The sequence below is a fragment of the Chelonia mydas genome, chromosome 5 (genome assembly GCF_015237465.2).
Source record: "Chelonia mydas isolate rCheMyd1 chromosome 5, rCheMyd1.pri.v2, whole genome shotgun sequence".
Classification (NCBI taxonomy): Eukaryota; Metazoa; Chordata; order Testudines; family Cheloniidae; genus Chelonia; species Chelonia mydas.
Genome location: NC_051245.2, coordinates 70,421,583 through 70,448,198, shown reverse-complemented (window position 1 = coordinate 70,448,198; position 26,616 = coordinate 70,421,583). Strand labels below are relative to the sequence as shown.

At 44.2% G+C, this 26,616-nt stretch overlaps 1 protein-coding gene across 4 annotated transcripts in view; it reads left to right on the top strand.

Moving 5' to 3' along the window:
* MCC (MCC regulator of WNT signaling pathway) overlaps nt 1-26,616 on the top strand; it is a 348,703-nt gene that overhangs the window by 59,895 nt on the left and 262,192 nt on the right. The window lies entirely within an intron of this gene.

The window sequence follows — 26,616 nt, the reverse complement described above, 5'->3', positions numbered from 1 at the left end:
TTCCTTTTAAAACAATTACTGATGGAAGCCGCACTCCGTCCAGTGGCACCTGACCACAAAGGCCCAGGCCTGAGCTCGGTGCGGAGCGCCCCGGCGTCGGTCTGCAAATCGGTGCTGAGGAAGGACTCTGGTGCGAGAGACCCTCAGCACTGAAGACCCCAGGCACCGCTCCATGTCTCTGGTGCCCCATATGCACCATAAGAAGGTGGACGGAGGGCGCTCTCCTCAGAGAGCTGTGAGACCATCAGGAGATGATCTGTTGCTCCAGAGGAAAGACTCGTCTCCCAAGCAGCAAGAGTTCGTGCCGTTAACTCCAGCGCCCCAGACGGCACTGTTGAGCCCGGCGCTTAGTGACTCTCTGGTGGAGCAGTGCCTGGTGGAGGTGTTGGAGCTCCCCTCCACCCCGGATGCTTTTGAGGCTGCTAAGGAGCCATTTAAATAACTGCACCTCAACCCCAGCCGTTAGAGACAAGTCTCCAGCACCACCTAGACTGATACCATAGAGGCAAGTCCGCGATGATATGGCTCTCCTCATCGCCGGACCGGCACCATTCCTGGCACTGTTCCAGGTCCCCATCGCCACAACACTCTCTGGCACTACGACTTGGTACAAGATGGCACAGCACCGGGAGTGCAACAATCTATATCTCCAGCACTGAGGGGTTGGCACCAATCTAGAACACCCTCACAGGGCTGGCACTGACATGAGGCACTGGAGCACAGTAACTGTTCCCCAGCACCTGACACGCAGCAGTGATCTTGGTCGCGGGACAGCTAGCACCGATCCTCGACGCAATCATCGCAGCACCGATCCCCGACCTCTTCACGGCACTGACCACCAGCGCAGTGGTCATCAGCACCACCATCTCGTCGCCCTCGGGATCCTCAGAATCAGAGGCTGACTCATTTTATTCGAGGCGCAGTAGACATAGGTCCGGTAAACAGCGAAGAGATGTGTAAGTGGACTGGCTGCTGCAATGGCCGCCCCCTGCACAGTGGCCTTTCTGGACCCTCTGGGCTTACCATCAGGCTCAGGGTACCTCTTCGAGGGCTTCTAGGTCGGTGGCCTTAGGATGTCACCTTTCCCGGTCACCAGTGAGTAGACCTGCCTCTCAGGTTACGGAAGTGACCCTCTCTAGGCCACCCCTTCATACTACAGAGGAGTCTGCAGAACTGGCTCCAGAACCACCCTTAGGAAAGGACACATCTGACCCGGTTGGACCAGTGGAGGAGTCTAGCGCTGCACAGCAACAACCCAGGCAGCTAGAGGGCCATGAAGACCCTGTACCTTCACTTGCTACCTCATCATCCTCATAAGGCAGGAGTGTCAGCTTCAGGTCCTCTGCCCATTGACCACAGAGCACACCAGGATCTGCTCCACTGCATTGCCTGTAACATGGGCCTACAGGCGGAGGAAGTAACTGAATCGGAGGACCCAATGGTGGACATTCTCGCCTCCGAGGGTCCTTCCAGAGTGGCATTACCTGTAATAAAAACTATTCAAAATAATAACAAGATCCTGTGGCAGATTCCAGCCTCCATTCCGCCCATCGCCAGGGGAGTGGAAAGGAAGTACTTTGTCCCCTCCAAGGGATATGAGTTTTTATTCTCTCACCCACACCCTTGCTCCTTGGTGACGCCACCCTGAGGCTAATCAGATGACATTCAATATACTGCCAGAGACTGTATTTGCTTACAATAATGTGTCAATTCATAGTATCCTCTTGTTCTTGCCTGTATATGTTTTAGACGCTCTTTTATATACCATTTTTAAAGAACATATTTAATGAAATTCTCTTACCTGTAGCAATCACTTCATGTCAGTCAAGATTAATGAAGGAATACATTCAAATTAGGTTTGGTTTGTTAATCTAGTGCCCAGGTCTTAATGTGGATAAGGCACAACATATCACTGTTAGTCATATTCTTGGGATCATAAACCAAGTAACACTATCCAAAAATAAATGTAAAAACATCTCTCAGTGCCATCTAACTCAAGCCAAACATGTGGCAGTGCTCTATGGTGTCTTGAACCCGTTCCAATTTTCTGTGATACCATTTAGCCAGCTTTTTAGATGTTGTTCGTGCAATAAAAGTTGTTGGTTAGCTGCTAGGAAAATGATTCTCTGTTCATTTAGTGGTGTTTAGTTAAGCAGGAATATCCTGTTATCCCTTTGATCTTTCAAGAGATTCACTTGTAGCATAAAAGAATTTCCTAGGGGCTTATTTTGCTTACTGCTTTCTTACTTACTAGACGTGCAAACCTGTAGCTGTGCATTAAAAGAGGAGCGTTTGCACATTTGTTTTAGAGTAATTTTAAAAGCTTTTAAGATAGCAATTTAAAAAGTTTTTTTTAATTGAAATCAATCTGAATGCTTCAGGCTGTAAACTGATCATCTTCATGGATTTGGAAAGAAACTTTCCCAACCACGAAACTGCATTGCACAATTGGCCAGTATGTTGTAGGAAGTTTTCCATTCAAATGAAGCATCATCAAGTGCTGGTCACTGCTGGAGTCAAGGTACTTTCTTTCTAGGCCAATGGTCTGATGGATAACATGACCTTGACTTTGAATGATTATATCATGGTTTTGTTCTTGGCCCACCAAGTTTATTTTCTTCTGGTTTTCATGCAGGCACTAAGAGTATTTACTTTTCTAAGATTTCAGATTTATTTTGCTTTTTGCATATATTTTAAAAGAACCTTTTGATAATGTGTCAGCCACCCAGACCATGAGCTTTACAAAGAGGGGACCCCTGCTTGTTCCTGGAGAGTGAGAATGAAGATTAATCCTCCCAAAATGGTTGCAGATTTTTTTAAAGCTGCAATTAGTTCAAGTGTTTTACAAAAGTAATTCCCTAATTTTAGGGTGTAGCAACAGGAATCTCAGCAACACAAAATTACTGCAATTGGAGATCTTATCTCAGATTCTAGAGGCTGGTACTGCTAAACTCTGGGGTGATAGATTTAGCAAGCTTGAGGATAGTTCAGTACCAGAATATGAACATTTTAATAATTTGGATAAATATACTGAAGAAGAAGAATAAAAATGTTAGAATTTTGGATCTACCTAATACACAGGATTAGACTTAATATGTATAAAAATGCAAGGTTAAAACTAGAGAAGCCTCATATTATTGAAAATTGATGTGAGAATTAATCATAGAATCTTAGATATGTAGGGCTGCAATAGACCTTGAGAGGTCATTTGGTCCATCCCCACATGCTGAAGCGGGACTAAGTATATTTACACCATTTGTGACAATCAGGATCCAGACACCTCAAGTGGAGAAACTGGGGTCTGAACCCCAAAGAATAAGAAATTGAATCAGTTGGTTGTATACCCTGCTATAGTGTTGAAAAATATCAGATAAGATTATGAAGTTCTGAACATGATGGTCATTATGAGATGTGTATACAGACCATGGTTATAAATCTGTGTATTTATTTATATAGAATAGTGTGCTCATGACTGGTTCACCAATTTCAAATAAACCTCACAGTTTGGAGGGTCTTCTTCCAAGTCAGTTATTTACACAAAGTTAACTTCAAGTACCCATCCATTGTCCAGCCAGGAGAAGCCCATGGTGGACCATTAGAGTTAATGGGAAAACACTGAAACATCTTGAAACTGAAAAGAAAAACCTCAGGCTTGGAAAACTGAGAGAAGGGAGTTTCCCCCATTCTGAATCACCATAGTTTGAGAGAGAGAGAGGGGAAAAACTGAAAACCCTGAAAAGAGAAGGTGTTTAAAGGGACATCCAGGCACTGAGGGCAGCATCTAAGCAGGAAGCTGTCAGTGAAACACTGGACCCCTCCCCTTGATGATGGTGGAGGTATGCTGGGGGACTGCTCAGAGGCAACAGGTAACTTATTTTAGAAAAGCGAATTTAGTTAATATAGCAGCGTAAGCCTCAAGTTGTGTCTTTATGTTTATTTTCTGCATAACTTGTATGTGTTTGCTTTTCCTCACTATTTCATCTTTGATTTTGTGATTTTGTTCCTATTAAATAAGCCTTTTGTTTATTTTTACCCCAAGCAGGTCTCTGCTGTGAAGTCTGTTTGGGGCGTGAGTGCCAAAGTGAACTGATAACTGAGGGCAGGTTTCACACCTTTGGGGGGTGATGAACCAGAGGGGAAAAATGTCTGGTAGTTAAGAACTCGGGGAGACAGATTTGGGGAGACTCGGGACCAGAAGGGCTGTTGGGGATCACCCTGCAAGGAGTAAATAGGCTGGTGGAAGCCAGGGTGAGATCTTTATGTCTGTAGGCTGGCTACTGGTATAGGGCTCCAGCTATAGAAGCATAGCTTTGGGCAGGTGGTGACAGAACCTTTCCTGGTTTGTGTGATCCCCAAAATGCCACACCATCCCTGACAGGTTTGTCTAACCGGTTCTTAAAAATCTCTAGTTGTTTGGATTCTACAACCTCCCTTGAAAGCTTCTTCCACATCTTAACTATCCTTATAGTTAGAAAGGTTTTTCCCCCCCGCCCCGATATCTAATCTAAATCTCCCTTGCTGCAGATTAAGCCCATTATTTCTAGTCCTACCTTCAGTGGATATGGAGAACAGTTGATCACCATCCTCTTTATAACAGCCCTGTTATCAGGCCGCTTAGGCTACTTTTCTCAGGACTGAATATAACAGGTTTTTTTAACCTCTCTTCACAGGTCAGGTTTTCTAAATCTTTTTTCATTTGTGTTGCTGTTCTCTGAACCCCCTCCAATTTGTCCACATCTTCCTTAAAGCGTGACATCCAAAACTGGCCACAGTACTCCAGCTGAGGCCAGACCAGTGATGAGTAGAATGGGACAATTACATTACATTCCATGTTTTTTATACAACACTTCTGTTAATACATCCCAGAATATTAGGCTTTTTTGCAACTACATCACATTGTTGGCTCGAATGCAATTTGTGATCCGCTATAACCCCCCAATCCTTTTCTGCAGCACTGCCACTTCACCAATTGCATTCCCCATTTTGTAATTGTGCATTTGATTTTTCCTTCGTAAGTGTGGTACTTTGCACTTGTATTAATTGAATTTCATTATGTTGATTTCGGACCAAATCTTCAATTTGTCAAGGTAATTTTGAATTCTAACCCTGTAATCCAAAGTGCTTGCAACCCCTTCCAGCTTGGTTTCATCTGCAAATTTTATAAGCATATTCTCCACTCCATTATCCAAGTCATTAATGAAAATTTTGCACAGAACTGGGCCCTAGACACATCCTCCTACTTTGACAGTGAACTATTGATAACTGCTGTTTTATTATAATTTTTCAACCAGTTGTGCAAACATTTTACAGAATTTCATCTAGACCACATCTCCTGAGTTTGCTTATGAGAATGTCATGTGGGACTGTGCCAAAAGCTTTGCTAAAATCACTTCTATTGCTTCCCCTTATCCACTAGGCCAGGAATTCTGTCAATTAAGGAAATGAGGTTGGTTTGACATTATTTGTTCTTGACTACTCCATATTGGCTATTCCTTATCACCCTATTATCCTCTAGGTGCTTACAAATTTATTGTTTAATTATATGTTCCAGTATCTTTCCAGATACTGGAATACTAAGCTGAGAAGTCAAAGAAGTTACTTCATCCCTTGTCTTGGGAATCTTGACTTTTCTCTTCTACTTTGTCCTATCATCCTGACAGATGCAGTATGGTCTCAGATCTGTAATTTGATACTGATTAGCATTTTTTGTGGTCTCTTTGGCACTTCAGAGGAATCATTGCTTGACTTGTTGTAATATGTGAGTATTTTATTTGTTTTCAGATAACAGTAAATCCCAGCAAACAACATTGAGGAGTCAAATGTATATTTATGAGAAGTCCAGTGGTGCAAGTATGGTAGTACGGTACGGTATGTTGTACCAGTAAGATATTTATAGCTCGTACAGTATACTGGAAAGACACAGGAGGAGCCCGCCCCCAGCACTTCCACACAGCTGCACCTCCTGAGTCCTCCTGCCTGGGGTCTGTACAGTAGCCCCGCCAGAGGACAGGGTTGGGGGGGACAGCAGCCACGCCGGAGGAGCTGATGATGTGGGGCTGCCCAGTGGCCCCACGTTCTGCTCCTTTCCCCACTGCGGTTTCGGAGAGTCATGATCTCCCGGGAACTGCAGCAGCGAAAGGAGCAGAACGTGGAGCCGCCGGGTGTCCCCATGCCGGCAGCTCCTCCGGCGCAACTGTATCACTCCTAGCCCTTCCATGCAGCTGCGTCCCCTGAGTCCTCCTGCCTGGGGTCTGTACAGCAGAAGTCTCCAGCGCAGTGGGAGGAGGACAGAGGGCTCCTCCCCTCACCCTGCCAGGTAATGTGGGATGGATGTGGATCATGGGGAGGGGACGGAGAGAGCGCCGGGGCCCCAGGCTGGGGGCGGGGAGGAGTCATGTGGGGAGGTCACTGCCCCCCCTTTGTGTCCCTCCCATGAGTGCAGCGTACTGGCAATAAATGATTTCTATTTGCACCACTGGAGAAGTCCAAGGCCTTTCCTTTCCATGGCAAAAAATTTTGGCCCAGTGCCTTTTCCCCCTCCCCCTTCCAAACTTATGTGCACAGAATGGATCTTCCATACACTCTTCTACCCCTTCCACAGGTAAGGAGTTTAGAGACCTCTCTGGCACTGTTCCCCCCTTTGAATCCTGAAGAGTTGGCAGGGAATGGGGAGATGTGTATTGTCCCCCATCTCCAGTCCCAAAGGAGACAAGTCAAGAGAGAATATAGTCCCAGTCTTTTCTGTCAAGCCACTCCAGAGGGGCAACTGTGGTCAGAGGGAGTGAGATCCATGAGGCCCAGCGCTGGCAGAGATGGCCCGAGACTTCCTGGGATCCAGTTTGAATCCCACAATCTCTGTCAGGTTTGAGGTGGGCCTTGTGGGCTTTTCTGTGGTAAAGAAAATTCCTTTCAGCAATAGGACAACGTGGTAGGATTTTTGTAAGGGGGTGCTTATGAAGAATTCTTCCCCAAAGCTCCATACTGATGGGAGAGAGTGTTTTTTAAATAATTTATTTCCTTATTTCTATTGTACAGGAACAATTTTAATGAAATTCTGTGGGAGCTGGATGTTGATATTTAAGAACAAACTTTCAAAATAGCCATAACAAATAACCCCTCTGCTTCAGTTCCTTCTTACCACCTGTGACGGTTAGCTGGAATGCTTTTTTCTCTTGCTTTGGCAGGCCTTCTCCCTAGTGGTCATTGGACTGTTCTCTGTAAATAGTTAGTTTAGTTATAGTATAGTTAGAATTCCAGTAAGGAGTTGTTCTGGGGATTGTCCCCTTTCCCTACCTTCCCCCGCCCCCTGGCACCAGGGTATGCCTTGGTAACCGGGTTTTAAACCCTGTGCACCCTGTAGCAAGCAAGCCAGGTGTGGGGAGAGTAAGAGGGAGTTTCTTTCTTTCCCCCCATGCCTCTGTTGTGAAAGGGGCAGCACTATCCCTGGGTGAGGAGGTACTGCAGAGCCAGCTGGGGAACAGCAGGGTTGAGCACTCCCAGGTTAAGAAAGGGGTGGTGACGGAAAGGAGCGCCGCCTGTCCTGTATGTTAAGGAAGGGGGAAGAAGTCCTTCCATATATGGAATAGGTGTAATAGGCTGCCTTTTCCTAAGAGGCAGGGGAAGCAAGAAATGAGTGTCAATCAAAGAGTTGTTTCCGGTAGAATGGTGGATTTCTCCTTTGACCTGTAGGAAGATCTGAAGATCTGTGGAGCTGGCAGTCCTAGGATTGGTAGATGAACTTGTGCAATTTACTCCAGAGCTTGCAAGCCATTTTGGTTTGGGCTTTCAACAAATGACAACTGACAGAGCAAGATGCCTCTGACTGCTCCAACCTTGATAAGATTATTTGGAAGCACTTCTGCCCTGTCAGAGATGTAAAACCAGCTCCATTGCCATCTGCATTCACTGCTGTAACAGGAAGGGACGGAATCGGGAGGAGGAGACTGGAGGAGGAAATGGAAGTGTTCTAATTTGCATATGCAAATTGACTTGTTTTTATTTATCTGGCTTGCCTGAGGTGCTTATTGAAGGACGCAGTTACAACCCCAAGGAGAGAGGTGCCTGGAATAGTGCAAGAACACACTTGGTTAACTGGTGCATAATTGTGCTTGAACACAACAAGCTGTGGGAGGCTAGTTCCTTCTTGGTCATTGAAGCTAATGAATAAAAGCAACATACCACACTCAATAAATGAAAAGCTTTTTCTATTGTCACTGCTGAGAATAGGTTTCTCTGTAATAAAACATCTTATAGACACGTGTTCCAGCTACCGTATGTTTGCATATCCCAAAGAAACTATAGGTTCCTGATGCAAATCAGTCACCATCCTTTATTGCTTCCATGTTATGTGGAGAACATTATGTAGCCTGCTGTAAATGTGTATGAATAAATTTGGATTCACTGAGGTAGCATTGCTGCTGTAGTTTAGCACTTTAAATTATCTGCAGCATAATAACCATTGACAATGAAGTTCCATGAAGGCTTTGGCCTTTGACTCCTGCACTAGAGCTGTTTCCTGATTTGCACAGAGACCATTTTGATTATCTGCTCCTCATTGTGAGTAGGTTTTATTTCCATTACTAACACAATTTAGTCAGAAAACCTTTCAAGAACAACAAGAACATTTGTTCTTTCTTTCGCCCTCCTCACTGGTTTTTTATAGCTCTTCTGGGAACAATATCCCAGACAGCAGGATGTGAGAAAGGTTACATTCCATTTTGAAAAGACAATAGAAACAAAGAGTGCTCAAAAGCCCCAAACATGACAATTGAGTTTTTACTGCCTGAGCCAAATTAGCAGCTTGTAAACTTGACCCCACTTGTTCCTTTCTTGCCTTTCGAACACACTGACCTTCAATGAGCTCTCCTGTATGTGCTTTATACCTCCTTTAAACAATCAGAAGTCTAGTCAGCTTTTAATTTTCTTTAAGTGCTTTTGATCATAGCAATCTTTGCATAAGCAGAAACGAGAATAGAGGATTTTGGAATCCTTCTTCTCCTTTCCTTTTTTCTTTGTTTTGAAATGTTCAGGCTTGTTCCTTGCTCATCCTGTGTAAATATATACTATGTTATAGGTGGAGGGTGGCCTCTCTTGTTTCATTTTGCAAGCCTTTTCCTTCATGCTGATAGTGCCTCTGTCACTAGCACTTTTTATGTTAGTGGCGGAGCATGACAAATGAGAGCTACTATTTTAATGCATGCCATAGGGCTTGTTCTTGGAGTACCCAGGACTGAGAGTCACCTCCAGTAACACCACCAGTCTTTCAGCCATTCAAGCACTTTCTTCTGGGTTATGCCAGCCCTGTCTTCATCTTGTGGGTTAACGAGTGCACCCCAGTCCCTAGTCTCTTTGAATCAGTCCCCTGTGATATCGAGCCCCTGCCAGTAGCTACTCTCAAAAATTCCACTGCCCCCAATCGTGCAGTGTACCCCAATTTACAAGTTTTATATTAAATCCTCCACTGCTGTAAACCACACAACACTTGTGAGCACTGACAATAAAACACAACTAGGTTTATTTAAGAAAGGGTAAAGATTTAAGTAGAAATGAGAAAATGATGGAAACAAATGGTTAAAATACAAAACAAAATCATAAAACACAATCCTGGGTCCCACTTATTAATAGCTACCGTTCCTAGCTAATTAAAGTAGGTTTCCCCCCCAAATGCAGTCTATTACAGAGCTGGCTAGTGTCACAAGAACCAAGATCCAAACATTCATGAAAACATCCCACTCCTCAAGGGGTTTGAATGAATCCAGAGGCCCTTTGCCTCCTCTGTGTTGTACTGGAAACAGCCTTTTGTTCCTATTCATAGACAGGACAAACCCGTGCCTTGTTGTAGTAGTGTTTGTGGGTTTTTTAACCTGTAAGTGGTTTTGATTGTTTGCAGTTGCCTCTGAGGGTTTTCCCTTGAAAGTCTTAAGGCACGTCTACACTGGAAAAGTTACAGCACCGCTCAGAAAGCGCTGAAGGAAAACCGCTGTTGTGTGTTCACACTGACAGCTGCCTGCGCAGTAGCGTGTTCACACTTGTGGCACTTGCAGTGCTATTTGGAGTGGTGCACTCTGGGCAGCTATCCAACAGAGCATCTCTTTCTCTTTTGTGGCTAAGACTTGTGGGAAGGCGGAGTGGGTCGTGGGGCATCCTGGGTCCAGTCCCAATGCCCCGTGATGCATTGCTTCGCATCCCAGCAAACCCTGTGCTTCCAGCCGCATTTGGCGCCATCTTTCAATGGTTTGTGTACTGCATGTCCTGCCTCTTTGGGCTGCAGGAATGGATCCCGAACTGTTGACCAGCATGCTGCTCGCTCTGACCAACACGTCACGAGTGGCAGTGGAGTTATTCCTTAAACTACAAAGTCAAGATGAGTGTGATGTTGATCTCACCAGGTGTAGTAGCTACGACATGAGAATGCTTGTGGCATTCACAGAGGTGCTGACCACAGTGGAATGCTGCTTTTGGGCTCTGGAAACAAGCACTGAGTCGTGGGATCACATCGTGATGCATATCTGGGATGACGAGCGTGGCTGCAGAACTTTTGGATGAGGAAAGCCGCATTCATGGGACTGTGTGATGAGCTCACCCCAGCCCTGCGGCACAAGGACACGAGAATGAGAGGTGCCCTGCCATTGGAGAAGCACATAGCGATTGCACTGTGGAAGCTGGCTACTGCAGACTGCTAACCCATTCAGAGTGGGAAAGTCAATTGTTGGAGTCATGTTGATGGAAGTGTGTCGGGCCATTAATCGCATCCTGCTCTGAAAGACCATGACTCTGGGCAACGTGCGTGGTATTGTGGATGGCTTTGCACAAACGGGCTTCCCTAACTGCGGAGGGGCGATAGATGGCACGCACATTCCAATTCTGGCACCTGACCACCTAGCCACCGAGTACATTAATCGCAAAGGGTATTTCTCAATGGTTCTCCAGGCGCTTGTGGATCACCATGGATGTTTCACAGTCATTAACGCAGGCTGGTCCAGAAAGGTGCATGATGCATGCATCTTTTGGAACACAGGCCTGTTCGAGAAGCTGCAAGGAGGGACTTTCTTCCCAGACCAGAAGATCACTGTAGGGAAAGTCGAAATGCCCATTGTGATCCTGGGAGACACCGCCTACCCCTTAATGCCGTGGCTTATGAAGCCATACACGGGGCAACTTGACAGCAGCAAGGAGCGGTTCAACAACAGGCTGAGCAAGTGCAGAATGACTGTTGAGTGTGCATTTGGCCATTTAAAAGCCCGCTAGCGATGCCTATATGGGAAGCTGGACATGGCCAATGACAATATTCCTATGCTTATAACCGTGTGCTGTACGCTCCATAATATTTGTGAAGGGAAGAGTGAAAGCTTCACTCAGGGCTGGACCGCAGAAGCTCAGCGCCTGGAGCTGAGTTTGAACAGCCAGAGACCAGGGCTTTTGGAGGGGCACAGTGCGGGGCCATAAGGATCAGGGATGCCTTGAGGCAGCAATTTGAGGCTGAAAGCCACTAATATTTGTTGCTTTGCTCGGGATTGCAGTGCTTGTAATGCTAGGAGGTGATTGGTGTATGTGATGCAAAAATGGGCCTTAACATAATTGTATGTTACTTTGCAGTGCTCTTTTTGCTTTCACTTAATAGAATAACGATTGCTTTCAAACCGATACAATTCTTTTTTTAAAAGACAACGACCGGAGGAGAGTATCAGAGGGGTAGCCGTGTTAGTCCGTATCTGCAAAAACAATCCGTCAGACAGAGACATACACCTACAAGATCTTTATCAAGCATTCTTAAAACTACACTATCCACTTGGGGAAGTGAGGAAACAGATTGACAGAGCTAGATGGGTACCCAGAAGTCACCTACTACAGGACAGGCCCAACAAGGAAAATAACAGAACACCACTGGCCATCACGTTCAGCCCCCATCTAGAACCTCTCCAGCACATCATCCACAATCTACAACCTATCCTGGAAAATGATTCCTCACTTTCACAGATCTTGGGAGGCAGGCCAGTCCTTGCTTGCAGACAGCCCCCCAACCTGAAGCAAATACTCACCAGCAACTACACACCACGCCACAGAAACACTAACGCAGGAACCAATGCCTGTAACAAACCCTGTTGCCTACTCTGTCCCCATATCTACTCTAGCGACACCATCAGAGGACCCAACCACATGAGCCACACCATCAGGGACTCATTCATCTGCACATGTACTAATGTGATATATGTCATCATGTGCCAGCAATGCTCCTCTGCCATGTACATTGCCCAAACCGGACAGTCTCTGTGTAAAAGAATAAATGGACAAATCAGGAATGGTAACATACAAAAGCCAGTAGGAGAACACTTCAATCTCCCTGGACATGCTATAACAGATTTAAAAGTAGTCATACTTCAACAAAAAACTTCAAAAACAGACTTCAAAGAGAAACTGCAGAGCTACAATTCATTTGCAAATTTAACACCATTAATTTGGGCTTGAATAGGGACTGAGAGTGGCTGGCTCACTACAGAAGCAACTTTCCCTCTCTTGGTATTGACACCTCCTCATCAGTTATTGGGAGTGGACTACTCTGACTAAATTGGCCTTCAACACTGGTTCTCCACTTGTAAGGTAACTCCCTTGTCTTCATGTGTCAGTATAATAATGCCTGCATCTGTAATTTTCACTCCATGCATCTAAAGAAGTGGGTTTTTTACCCATGAAAGTTTATGCCCAAATAAATTTGTTAGTCTTTAAGACTAACCAGAGGAGAGAGTCAAATGACAAAAATACATCTGCAGGGAGGGGAATAGGGGAAGGGAAGGTCTCCAGAGGAGGAGGGGTCCCAAGACGGCTACAGATTTGTGTATGTCCAGGGATCATACCCAAGCTTCTCCTTGGGAGTACAACGCAGCGGGTGCTGTACTTCAGCAGGGCCAAACTGCAGAGGGATGGGTGTTGAGTGCAGTGGGTAGTGGGAGTCCACACTGCTGGACTGTGAGGAGGGAGGAGTGGAATGCTGCGGGTAGAGAGTGGAGCCAGCAGGTTGATAAGAGTGTGTTGGTGGTGCTTTAAAACACAGCCAGTACTCACAGACCTGTCACTAACTGGCTGACCCCAGGCCTCAAGACCCCCAAAATGGTAGTAGCCGCAGGGGCAGGGTGAGTCACTCTTCCTGGACCCTGCTGCTCACTGGGCATATGGCTCTTGGGGAGAGCCAGCACTGTCCCCATACTTTCCACAGGATGTGATCATTATGGAAGATCTCTCGCTGCTGAGGGTGAGCAGGGAATCAAAGGAGAGTCTTCTCCAAGCCTGCAGCTTCTGCCCTGGCCCCTATGCGGCTTGCCTGTGTGCAGCAATGGTCCTCCCACCCCCATGACGGCACAGTGGCGTGAGAAAGTTGCCATTAATCGGGCAAGAAACAAAGCAGCTCTGCCGAGGAACCTGCAGCAGAGGTTTGCCCAGCATCTCCACGAGAGTTTCCTGGAGATCTCTGAGGGAGATTCCCGTGAATCAGCGTGTTCTGCCGCTCAGAATAGGCATGCCATGGGAGACAAGCCTGCTTTCTGCAACCCTCCTGCAATCATGTGCCAGCAATGCTCCTCTGCCATGTACATTGCTTCAGCAATTCCCCAAATCAGATCCACTTACCTGGGGCCTCCTCTCCTGTTTGCGCTTCGCCAAGGTCCTGCTGCTGTGACTGTCTACCCTGGCTCCTCCAGGGTAGAAAAGAGCTCCTGACTGCATTCATCTCTGGCTTCCGAGCCATCCTTTGCCTCTGGGTCCCCCTCCCCATCTTCGTCCAAGATTTCCTCCTCCTGGCTCGATCCACTCTTGACTGGCACGTGAACCAACAAAGTTTCCACAGGGGCCTTCGCAGTGGAGGTGGGGTCGCCACCGAGTATCACGACCAGCTCTTTGTAGAACCGGCAGCTCGTGGGCACAGCATGGGAGCAGCGGTTTGCCTCCTGCGCCTTGTAGTAGGCGTTCCACAGCTCCTTCACTTTTACCCTACACTGCAATGTGTCCCGGTCATGGCCCCTTTCTATCATGCATTGTGAAATCTGTCCATATCATATTTGCTACAGTTGGAGCGCAGTTGGGACTGGACAGCTTCCTCTCCGCAAATGCCGATGAGGTCCAGCAGCTCGGCATTGCTCTAAGCGGGGGAATCACCTGGTGCGTGGAGCAGGCATGGCCACCTGGAAAGATGCGCTGAGACCACTGCACGCATAACCAAGCAAACAGGAAGGGGACTTTCAAATATGCAAAGGAATGTACGGGGTGGGCATGATGGTTGGTCACCTGAGGCAGGGCAGTAGAGTTCAAACCGATGACCAGAGAGGTGAGAACAGGCATCGTGGGACACCTCCCAGAGGCCAGTCGCAGCTCTGTAATCGCCATGGAGTCCACACTGGCACCGCAGCACTATAGCCCTGGCGCAGAAAGCTGTACGCCTCTCATCGGGGTGGTTTTTTTAGAGCGCTACAACTGCACAGTTTCTGTGCACTAAGTGGCTTGGCAGTGTGTACACCTCAGGAGTTACAGCGCAGAAAGCTGTTTACTGCGCAGAAACTTGCCAGTGTAGATGGGGCCTTAGTATGGTGCAAGGCTAACTAAAAGGGGAGGGGATTCAAGTTTGGGAAACAAAGGATTCCTGCCTTATGTTAACCTTATTTAAGGGTGGGGAGGAAGGCAAACAGGAGTCCTCTCCATGGCCTGTCTGCCCAAGAAGAAAGACTGCTAAAGACACCTGAAGGGAAGGCAAGGGGGGAGTCCAGTCTGAAAAAAAATATAACTGGAATTGTAAGCTACAGAAACTTTTCAACCTGCCTAAAACAACATTTAGGGTAAGAAATAACTTTTTGTAACCTGTTTCTTAAATATATTGAGCTTAGCATGCATATTTTGTTTTATTTGCTCAGTAATCTGCTTTGTTTTGTCTGTTGTCTCTTATATTCACTTAAAATTCACCTTATGTAATTAATAAACTTATTTCTTGTTTATAATATAACAATTCATAATTGGGAGGGGGCAGAGGGAGGCTGTGCATACCTTCCTCCACATTGAGGGAGGAGGTGGATTTCATAATATACCTTTGGGTCTGCACTCCAACAGAGGTGGACACCTGAGTGCTGGGGCAAGTCCCTCAAGCTGAGTCTTCCCAAAGTTGATCTCAGTGTCTGTGTTGTTCTGCAGTTGGGTGTGTCCCTGCCTGTGTGTGCTGGAGGAGGCTTAATAGCCTGGCTCAGCAAGACAGGTAAAAAGGGTGCCTAGGCTGGCATAACAGGCAGGCTCAGTGGTATCTTAGCACATCAGGAGGCATCCGAAGGGGGGCAAACTATCACAATTACCTGTAGATACATCCCGCAATGATCATGAATCTTGACAAGTTATGAGCTTTCTGTAGATATCTGATGTTACTTTTTATGCATAAGTATCTTGTAAGATGTGTTTGGTGTAGTGAGTTTGTCAGGTCTGAGGTGAGAGTTGTTTGCAAAGAACAGAGGACCCTTTGCTAAGGAGTCTCTGTGTCACAGCCACCATTGTCATTTTTCTGCCCACTGAAGATTATTAAAGAATAGTGTTAATTTTCAATAGTCATATCTTACCTATTGAGTAAAGAATCACCAAAGAGGAAATTGGCATGCTGAAAATAGCCATTTTTACAGTCAGATTATCCGCTGGTGGGAGAAGTCTTCATGAGTCAGTCTAAAACCTTGGATATTAAGGGACATGGCAGCAACAAAGAGGTAAATAAAGGACAGACTGGATGACTCAGGAGTTTCTTCATAGAATGTGGAGCCTTTCACCTCTCAGCTGCCAGTCTGAACACTGTTAAATCACTAATAACCTAAAGTTGAACCTGACAGACTATGGCACAAGGAAATCTTGCATTCCTATTATAGCCACAAGGGAGATGTAAAAAAGATACTTATTTGTATACACTCTTGACTGCAAAGCCATGACTGACTGAAATATTCCATATTGTGAACTCATTTGACAAATGGGACTGCTTTTCCACATTCTCAACCCCTTCACCTGACACAGTGAGAAATTCTTCCCCTGCTGTACAGATTGCATTCCTAGGATCTGGGTTGCACTCTGGCTCCCAGAAATTGAAGTATACTATGTCCATTTCTTACTCAGAAGGTAGACAGTTTGTTGTATCAGAAGTTCTCCAAAGTGCTTAAGGAAGTTCAAACCACTACGTGTGATTGACACCTCATAGAAAGCAATAATGAGATCCCAGGTCCTCTGCTGATTCTGTCAATGGCTCCTTCAGTGAGGGGAGTCTACTGGGCTCCCTGGTGCATGCTGTAGTGGCTGGCTGGCGCTTCGAAAGCGATCAGTGCCAACAGTCTTGTCATTTGCCATCATATCTACCATTCTTGAACAAGGTAACTGAAAAGCTGGTGCAGAGCTACCATCAATAACATCAGACCTCTGCTAGTGTCTTACTTGTGTCTTACAGTGAGGTTGCAGACCATGATATGTCTGAGACTGCTGCATTGGTTGCTCTGGTGGATGGTCTGTCTTCTGTAGCGAAGGATGGATAGAAGCATGTGCTCAAACTGCTTTATCTCTCAACAGGGTCGGCCACAATTGACTACGAGTTGCCTGACAGACCTGACAGTGTTGATGAGCTTAGGGCTTGTCTACACATACAGCGGTGCAGCTGCCACGCATCTGGTAGATACTCTGTGCCAATGGGAGAGAGGTCTCCTATTGGCATAATAAAACCACCTCTGCGTTAGGTGGTAGCTATGTCGGTGGGAGAAACTCTCCCACAGACATAGCGCTGTCCACACTGGCACTTATGTGGATTTAACTTATGTTGCTCAGGAGGGTGGTTTATTCACACCCCAGAGTGACATAAGTTATGCCCAACAAAGAAAATAACAGAACACCACTAGCTATCACCTTCAGCCCCCAACTAAAATCTCTCCAACGCATCATCAAGGATCTACAACCTACCCTGAAGGATAACCCATCTCTCTCACAGATCTTGGAAGACAGGCCAGTCCTTGCTTACAGACAGCCCCCCAACCTGAAGCAAATACTCACCGCGAACCACACAACAAAAACACTAACCCTGGAACCTATCCTTGCAACAAAGCCCATTGCCAACTGCGTCCACATATCTATTCAGGGGACACCATCATAGGGCCTAATCACATCAGCCACACTATCAGAGGCTCGTTCATCTGCGCATCTACCAATGTGATATATGCCATCATGTGCCAGCAATGCCCCTCTGCCATGTACATTGGCCAAAATGGACAATCTCTACGTAAAAGAATAAATGGACACAAATCAGACATCAAGAATTATAACATTCAAAAACCAGTCGGAGAACACTTCAATCTCTTTGGTCACTCATTACAGACCTAAAAGTTGCAGTTCTTCAACAAAGAACTTCAAAAACAGACTCCAACGAGAGACTGCTGAATTGGAATTAATTTGCAAACTGGATACAATTAACTTAGTCTTGAATAAAGACTGGGAGTGGATGTGTCATTACACAAAGTAAAACTATTTCCCCTTGTTTATTTCACCCCCCCACTGTTCTTGTAAAGTGCTAGAAATGGCCCACCTTGATTATCACTACAAAAGGTCCCCCCCCCCCCCCCCCGCTCTCCTGCTGGTAATAGCTCAACTTTCCTGATCACTCTTGTTACAGTGTGTATGGTAACACCCATTGTTTCATGTTCTCTGTGTATATAAAATCTCCCCACTATATTTTTCACTGTATGCATCCAATGAAGTGAGCTGTAGCTCACGAAAGCTTATGCTCTAATAAATTTGTTAGTCTCTAAGGTGCCACAAGTACTCCTTTTCTATAAGCTGTAGTGTAGACATAGCCTTAGATGGTTGTGATAGGCATCTGCTCCTCTGCAATTCTCAGGCCAGTCCCTCGTCCTAGACAAATCAGTCAAAATCCCTAGAAGAGAGTGAAATTCAGTTGCCTTTGGGGTCTCCTTCCCATTGCAGCACCATTGCCCAGATTGGCAGCTGGTTGAAATAAGACACTAGACTCAGTGCAGGCTGGCCAGGGCTAACCGTAACCTTATTACCTGCCTTGCTGATAATCTTAACACTGCGAGTGAACCACTCCTGGGTGATTATTCCTGATGGCATTGCTTGTAGGTATTCGTCATGTTCCTGAAGGGTACCCAGGGTTGCGAGGCACCGCACCAACACCTGCCCTTAGCATGAGGAAGTCTTATTTCTGGCTGCTGTGGATCAGCTCTCTGAAACCAACATCCACTGGCAGCAGAAACGCTGCCTTCCAGGCCTCTGCAAGCTTTGCTCTTGCTGTACAGGTAGTGATAGACTCACACCAATCCCCAAGTCCTCAGAGTGTTCCCTGCATTGCCCAGCCCTTTTTCCACTGAACATACTCAGAATGACCAGGCCTGTTGTTCCCAAAGGAACAGTACACATCAGGTTGTAAGATTCAACTCAGGAACAGAACTTTGCTTAACACCACAGCCCTTAAACTTACTCTTGTTTTCACTATAAATATATCTATCAAAGATTAGAGATTCAAGTAATAGTGAATAAGAATATTGGCAAGAAATGGTTACATGTAAAACAAAAGCGGAACGCACCTTCTAGAGACTAAATTTAGCTGACATGTAACTCAGTTGTCTAAAAAAGTTATCTCACTCAGAGTTCTAGTCAGTGTTTTCAGCCAAGCCTGGGTAAAGCACGAACACTGTCCTTTTTCTCCATCAATGAAGGGTGCCAAGGTATCTTCTTTGTTTCCCAAATATCGTGGAGCAAACCTTTGAAGTGTACTTCCAGGTAGGGTTGGAGTACTCTGTTCTGCTACTTGGTTGAAATAAATACTGTTCAAATAACATTTTATGTTGACTTGTGGCAATAACAGCATCAATTTACGTGTGTACTCACTATCTAGGAATCTCTACGTATACAAAAACCTTCAGATGTACTCCTATTACTGACATCAGTTCCCTACTATTTGCTGATTGCTATTGTAGAGGCTAACTTACATCCATATAGCAAACAGAACTACTGTGGGATTTATAAATTCTATTAAGAATGATTCTCAGAGATCCAGGAACTGCTGAACTCTAATATCAGTTCTGCCATTGATTCTCTGTGTAGCCTTGTGCAAATCACTTGAGTTGTGTGTCTATGTTCTGATCTTTAAAATGGGGCTACTATTTACCAGGGGTGTAGTGAGGATTGATCGATCAGCTAGTTTGTACATATCTTTGAAGATGTAAAGCTCTAGTAAAGAGGAAATTACTCTTATTCACGCCTTGTAAAACCCCCACATTACCTCCACCCACAAATGCACTCCCTTCCTCCCTCCAACTCATCATGTTTACCACTCTCTTCCCTCTGGTTATTACTATAAAGCACAGGAGTTGGGTGTGCTGATTATATGTATGTACGTGTGCAATACTAGTTGAGCAGTTTTTGCAACCTAATTATTTCCCTAGCAAGAAGCTAAAATATCAAAAATGCAAAATCTCTGAGGACAGTATTTGAAGTCAACATTTTGGTTTTGTGGAGCGGGGGGGGAATTAGTCAAAGTGAAAAAATTGGGGTAAAACCCAAATTAAATACTCTTATGGAAAAAGGCATTTTCATTTATATTTATGCTTGCACTTCTTTATCCATTTTAAATAAGGAGCACAGTGCTGTGCTTTTTAATTGTAAAGTATCTTAAAATTGAATGGTAGTTGTTGCCCCTCGCCTCCCCTTCTCTCCCCTCCCCTCTAAAATCAAGACAGCATATCATCATGAATGAGACTTGTATGATTGAAAATGTAATTGTGCCTGCCCTGTAGAGGGGGCTAGTCTGTATATAACCATGACAGATATGGGACTATTGAGCCAATAAAAATTGGGGATTTATTCGTAATTTTTTTTTGTTTTTATTAACTTTCATTTAATTAGTTCTTTTACAGAACAAAACAGTCTGAACAATAGTCTGAATTAATATACAGATACACTACAGAGGATAAGCCATTTTAGCTCCATACAAGCAAGAATGAATAATATACAGTCGACTCTATTAACTCAATGGTCGTGCACATGCCCACATAATGGTCATCTCATATATTTAGTATACGTGGATCCTGGGAGCTGGATAGAACACAGCCTTTGGCTTACAAGAGAAGGCCTCTACTACTCAGCTATAGGAAAACCTTCTTTGGCAGTTAGGGGTTTTATTTTCTGTAGTCCAGCCACTTGAGGGCAGTGGTACCCACATCTACTACTGTGTGCACACTTCATATTACCTGGAGATATATTTTGGACTTATTCTGACAGAAACATTTAAGGTCTTGTCTATTTTGGACAACTTGCACTTATATTATTAAAGTGATTACAGTGGTACAAACTGCTAATATATATGCAGTTAAATCAGTTTAAAGCATTCTTAAACTGTATTAGATTAAAGCAGTATCTAATCCTTTTGATTACACCAGTACCTGTTCTGCAGTATAGACCAGACCTCATGCCTCTCTTGTGATTTCTTGTTTCATTTAGTTCTATTTCCTTTTAAGATGAGATTATTATATATTAGCTTTATGGTATATCCCCTTCTAGCGAGATGAGGGGAAAATATATATGTATATTTTTGAATCAACTCTCCATGCATTTCTGCTCCCTGCAAACACCAATATAAAGCTTTTATTATACTTGATTATGTCACTGTCACACTGATGTTTTACCCATTTTGTATTACCTCATTAATAAGCTCCTTGTTTTTTTCCTAGCTGATCATTATTTCATTTATTATGACTGACTGGCATTTTATTGAGTAATTAATTATCATTGATTAATAAATGTCCTCTTTGAATGTTAATGGATATTTTAGAGGAACACAGTCCACTAGAAAGCCTTTGAGTTAACCTGATAGTATTACTTATAATTGCTTATGGGCTGCTGTGGCCTAGTGGATTGAAAATAGTGTCCAAGAGACAAGCAGATCTAGATTATGGTGTCTACTTTGCCGCTCTCTTACTGTGTGTGCTTGGGCAAGTCACTTAAATCGCTTTATGTTTTCGTTACCTCAGATGTAAAATGGGATAATGATACCCACCATTATGATGTGTTTGGGGAATCTAGGGATTAAAAGTGCAATGGAAGATGAATAGCCGTTTTTAAAGGCGTGAATGAAAGGCTGTTGCTTATGACTGGCATAGATTGGTAGGTCTCATTTTATAAAATACGTCCATCAGGCGCCACTGGAAGGCTTGTGTCCTTACTGTGGCAGCATCTGAGGCTTTTGCAGCAGTCAGTCTTGAAGATATTACAGGAAGATCCATTTGCTTCCTGGATTTGCCCAGAAGCTTTCCCTCTGGGATGTATCAAGTGCCAATTATAACTTATTTCTGTTCTTATGGGGAAATGGTTTAAATTTAGGTTGGTTCTTAGCAGGTAGCTAGGAAATAACTTGAAGCTAATGGACCAGTTTTCAGTATTTCCAGGAGAGCTGAACTTGGGTAAACTAGTACCTTTCTGCTAATTGGAACTATTCATGGATTAGGGTATGGGAGAATTCAGTGGACACATATGGTAAAACAGTGACTATTACTGGATGTCTTATTTAAAGTAGTTCATTGAGATCTTCCCAATAAATAGCTTTAATGGGTATGGACTAAATCCTGGAAAGTGCCTGGGATTGCCTGATACTCCCATTGGAATCAGTTTCTGTGTATGTACTCGGCAAGTGCTGAGCACCTGTGGATGGAGATATGACCCTTTTTAAGAGTGGTAGCTTTACCCGGTAACATTTGATTTAATACATAAGCAAAAAACTCTGAACTGTAGAATAAGACTACGACTCTCTGTTGCTTCCTGACTTTATGCCAGTTTATTCCTACATTAATGTAATCAACTCACTTTCTCAGATGAATTACTTTTCAATCTGTGTTCACTGGAGAGTCTTCTAGTCTATCAGCATCATTTAGCTGCAAAATTATTATAGTAACAATGCTAGTGGTTTTTAGACAGTGATTTAATTAGAGAGAGACCATGGTTTTAGCTGATTATGGCATTCTAGTCAAAATTTAAGTGAAGGATGGAATGCTTCTACAAAAAGAGCAAAATAATCTAGTGAAAATGTATTATCCAAAACCTGTAATGTTCTATACACATCCATCTGGCTATCTTATTTGAATGAAAACTTGTGTCTGATGCAAAGTTATTTGTTCTAGCACTCATAAAATTATTTCTGGTTTGTGTTTGAAAAGCAGTAAGAGGTCATATCCATATCCATACCAATATCCGTATCCATACCAATGAACTGTTTCATCTACTGTAGCAGTACCCACACTTTGCCTAACTGAGGGTCTACATTGGCAGCTTGCTAGGAGTCAGATGGCTATACTTAATTTTTATGAAATGGAGCAGCTGCAGCTTTAATTTTAATAAAATGTGTACTATACACATTATAGGTTTTAGTATCGTTACTCCACCTTAGTTCATGTTCAGGCCTGACCCACTGCTTTCATACTTGATCAACTATAGATCGATAAGACGTTTTACACATCTTCCTGTATGTGAGGGTTCTAAATTAACTGGATCATTTAAGGGAAAAGACTTGGGAATCATTGTGGATACCTCAAGAAGACTTCGACTCAAGATGTAGCTATGGGCAGAAAGCAAACAAGAAGCTAGATTACACATGAAATGGGTTGGAGAATAATACAGCAATCATTATAATGCCATTAAATACATCAGTGGAGCAGCCACATATCGAATGCTCTGCACAGTACTGGTCACCCCATCTTGAAAAGGATGTTACAGAACTAGAGGCGGGTTAGCGAAAGGTGACTAAAATGATTCGAGGCACAGAAAAACTGTCATATGAAGAGAGCTTGAAAAGATTACAGCTGTTTACCTTGGAAAGAAGATGAATACATGGGAACACTATGAAAGTACATTAGATTACATTAAAATGGTTAAAAGTACATTATTAAGGTTGCAAAGTCAGGCACTCAGAAGCTAGGAAATGCAAACAATGAGGTTGCCTGTGCAACTTGAATTTAGTTTCCTCGTGCATCTTTAATTACCTGATCACATTCTGGGTGCAGATCCTCAGGTGGTGTAAATTGTCATGGCTTCATTGACTTCATTGGCTGAGATTCTGCTTTACCATTTTCCCCATAACTCCCCTGCCACATTCAGTGCACAGGAAGGATGGTGCTCACAGAATGGGCAGTTATTCACTTGTAGTTTTTATCTTTGTCATTCATTGTGTGGTCCCAGACCTTATTTGCTGTACGGTATTCAAACTGAGGACTGGATAAGTAACCAGGGGGAGCAATGAGAGCACAGGAGAGACTGTCTCCCTGCTCTCTTCTGGTGCAACAGTAGCCCCAAACAGGAGGAAAATACCTGTTAAGGCCCTGGAGTCCTGGGCTGGAGCATGCTCAGTCACTCTGTGGGAATAGAATATTTGCAGTTCGGTTGTCAAGTTGAGAGCTGTTTGGGGTTGGAGCATGCTCAATGCAGATGTACTGCAGTGTAGTGGGTATGGAATCTTTGGGGAATTTAGCTGCCAAATTCTAACAAACCTCTACTGAATGTGTAAAAAGAAAAGGAGTACTTGTGGCACCTTAGAGACTAACCAATTTATTTGGGCATAAGCTTTCGTGAGCTACAGCTCACTGCATACTGTGGAAAGTGTAGAAGATCTTATTATATACACACAAAGCATGAAAAAATACCTCCTCCCACCCCACTCTCCTGCTGGTAATAGCTTATCTAAAGTGATCACTCTCCTTACAATGTGTATGATAATCAAGGTGGGCCATTTCCAACACAAATCCAGGTTTTCTCACCCCCCCCCCCCCCCCACACAAACTCACTCTTCTGCTGGTAATAGCTTATCCAAAGTGACCACTCTCCTTACATTGTGTATGATAATCAAGGTGGGCCATTTCCAGCACAAATCCAGGGTTTAACAAGAACGTCTGGGGGGGGAGGGGGTAGGAAAAAACAAGGGGAAATAGGCTACCTTGCATAATGACTAAGCCACTCCCAGTCTCTATTCAAGCCTAAGTTAATTGTATCCAATTTGCAAATGAATTCCAATTCAGCAGTTTCTCACTGGAGTCTGGATTTGAAGTTTTTTTGTTGTAAAATAGCGACTTTCGTGTCTGTAATCGCGTGACCAGAGAGATTGAAGTGTTCTCCGACTGGTTTATGAATGTTATAATTCTTGACATCTGATTTGTGTCCATTTACTCTTTTACGTAGAGACTGTCCAGTTTGACCAATATACATGGCAGAGGGGCATTGCTGGCACATGATGGCATATATCACATTGGTGGATGTGCAGGTGAACGAGCCTCTGATAGTGTGGCTGATGTTATTAGGCCCTGTGATGGTGTCCCCTGAATAGATATGTGGGCACAGTTGGCAACGGGCTTTGTTGCAAGGATAGGTTCCTGGGTTAGTGGTTCTGTTGTGTGGTATGTGGTTGCTGGTGAGTATTTGCTTCAGGTTGGGGGGCTGTCTGTAGGCAAGGACTGGCCTGTCTCCCAAGATTTGTGAGAGTGTTGGGTCATCCTTCAGGATAGGTTGTAGATCCTTAATAATGCGTTGGAGGGGTTTTAGTTGGGGGCTGAAGGTGACGGCTAGTGGCGTTCTGTTATTTTCTTTGTTAGGCCTGTCCTGTAGTAGGTGACTTCTGGGAACTCTTCTGGCTCTATCAATCTGTTTCTTCACTTCCGCAGGTGGGTACTGTAGTTGTAAGAATGCTTGATAGAGATCTTGTAGGTGTCGGTCTCTGTCTGAGGGCTTGGAGCAAATGCGGTTGTATCGCAGAGCTTGGCTGTAGACGATGGATCGTGTGGTGTGGTCAGGGTGAAAGCTGGAGGCATGTAGGTAGGAATAGCAGTCAGTAGGTTTCTGGTATAGGGTGGTGTTTATGTGACCATCGTTTATTAGCACTGTAGTGTCCAGGAAGTGGATCTCTTGTGTGGACTGGACCAGGCTGAGGTTGATGGTGGGATGGAAATTGTTGAAATCATGGTGGAATTCCTCAAGGGCTTCTTTTCCATGGGTCCAGATGATGAAGATGTCATCAATATAGCGCAGAACCACTAACCCAGGAACCTATCCTTGCAACAAAGCCCGTTGCCAACTGTGCCCACATATCTATTCAGGGGACACCATCACAGAGCCTAATAACATCAGCCACACTATCAGAGGCTCGTTCACCTGCACATCCACCAATGTGATATATGCCATCATGTGCCAGCAACGCCCCTCTGCCATGTACATTGGTCAAACTGGACAGTCTCTACGTAAAGGAGTAAATGGACACAAATCAGATGTCAAGAATTATAATATTCATAAACCAGTCGGAGAACACTTCAATGTCTCTGGTCACGCGATTACAGACATGAAAGTCGCTATTTTACAACAAAAAAACTTCAAATCCAGACTCCAGTGAGAAATTGCTGAATTGGAATTCATTTGCAAATTGGATACAATTAACTTAGGCTTGAATAGAGACTGGGAGTGGCTTAGTCATTATGCAAGGTAGCCTATTTCCCCTTGTTTTTTCCTACCTCCACCCCCCCTCCCCCCGACGTTCTTGTTAAACCCTGGATTTGTGCTGGAAATGGCCCACCTTGATTGTCATTCACAATGTAAGGAGAGTGGTCACTTTGGATAAGCTATTACCAGCAGGAGAGTGAGTTTGGGGGGGGGGGGGGTGAGAAAACCTGGATTTGTGTTGGAAATGGCCCAACTTGATTATCATACACATTGTAAGGAGAGTAGTCACTTTAGATAAGCTATTACCAGCAGGAGAGTGGGGTGGGAGGAGGTATTTTTTCATGCTTTGTGTGTATATAATAAGATCTTCTACACTTTCCACAGTATGCATCCGATGAAGTGAGCTGTAGCTCACGAAATCTTATGCTCAAATAAATTGGTTAGTCTCTAAGGTGCCACAAGTACTCCTTTTCTTTTTGCGAATACAGACTAACATGGATGTTACTCTGAAACCTACTGAATGTGTGTGAACTGAGATTTTACAGAAGTTTATAACTTGGCCAGGTTTGAGCAGGGACACCATGGTAATAAATTTCAAGTTGCTGCTCAAAGCATGGAGGCTCTAGAGCTTCTAAATGAAACTGTTTTAATTTTTTTAACATTGGCAAAACAGTGTATTTTTCTGTAATCAAAAATGGCTAAACTGTTTCATCTGTAATTTACAAAAAATATTCAGTCTGAGGCAGATACCCATTGTGAAAAAGTTTAAGAACAACCATATCGAGTCAGACCAAAAGTCCATCTAGCCCAGTATCCTGTCTTCTGACATTGGCTAATGCCAGGTGCTTCAGAGGGAATGAACAGAACAGGTAATCATCAAGTGTTCCCTCCCCTGTTGCTCATTCCCACCTTCTGGCAAAGTTATAAGCCACTGAAAACAGGGTTTTATAATGGAAGTTGTTAGACAACTTTAACTATATGTGTTGCCACCAATTCTGCCTATATTACAGAAGAGAGATCAGGAATTTCCATTTGGTCCCTACACAAGAACAAGGGGACGTTAAAATTCAATTAAAAGGTGGAGAATTCAAAACCAATAAAAGGAAATACTTTTTCAAACACATAATTAAACTGTGGAATTTATGCCAC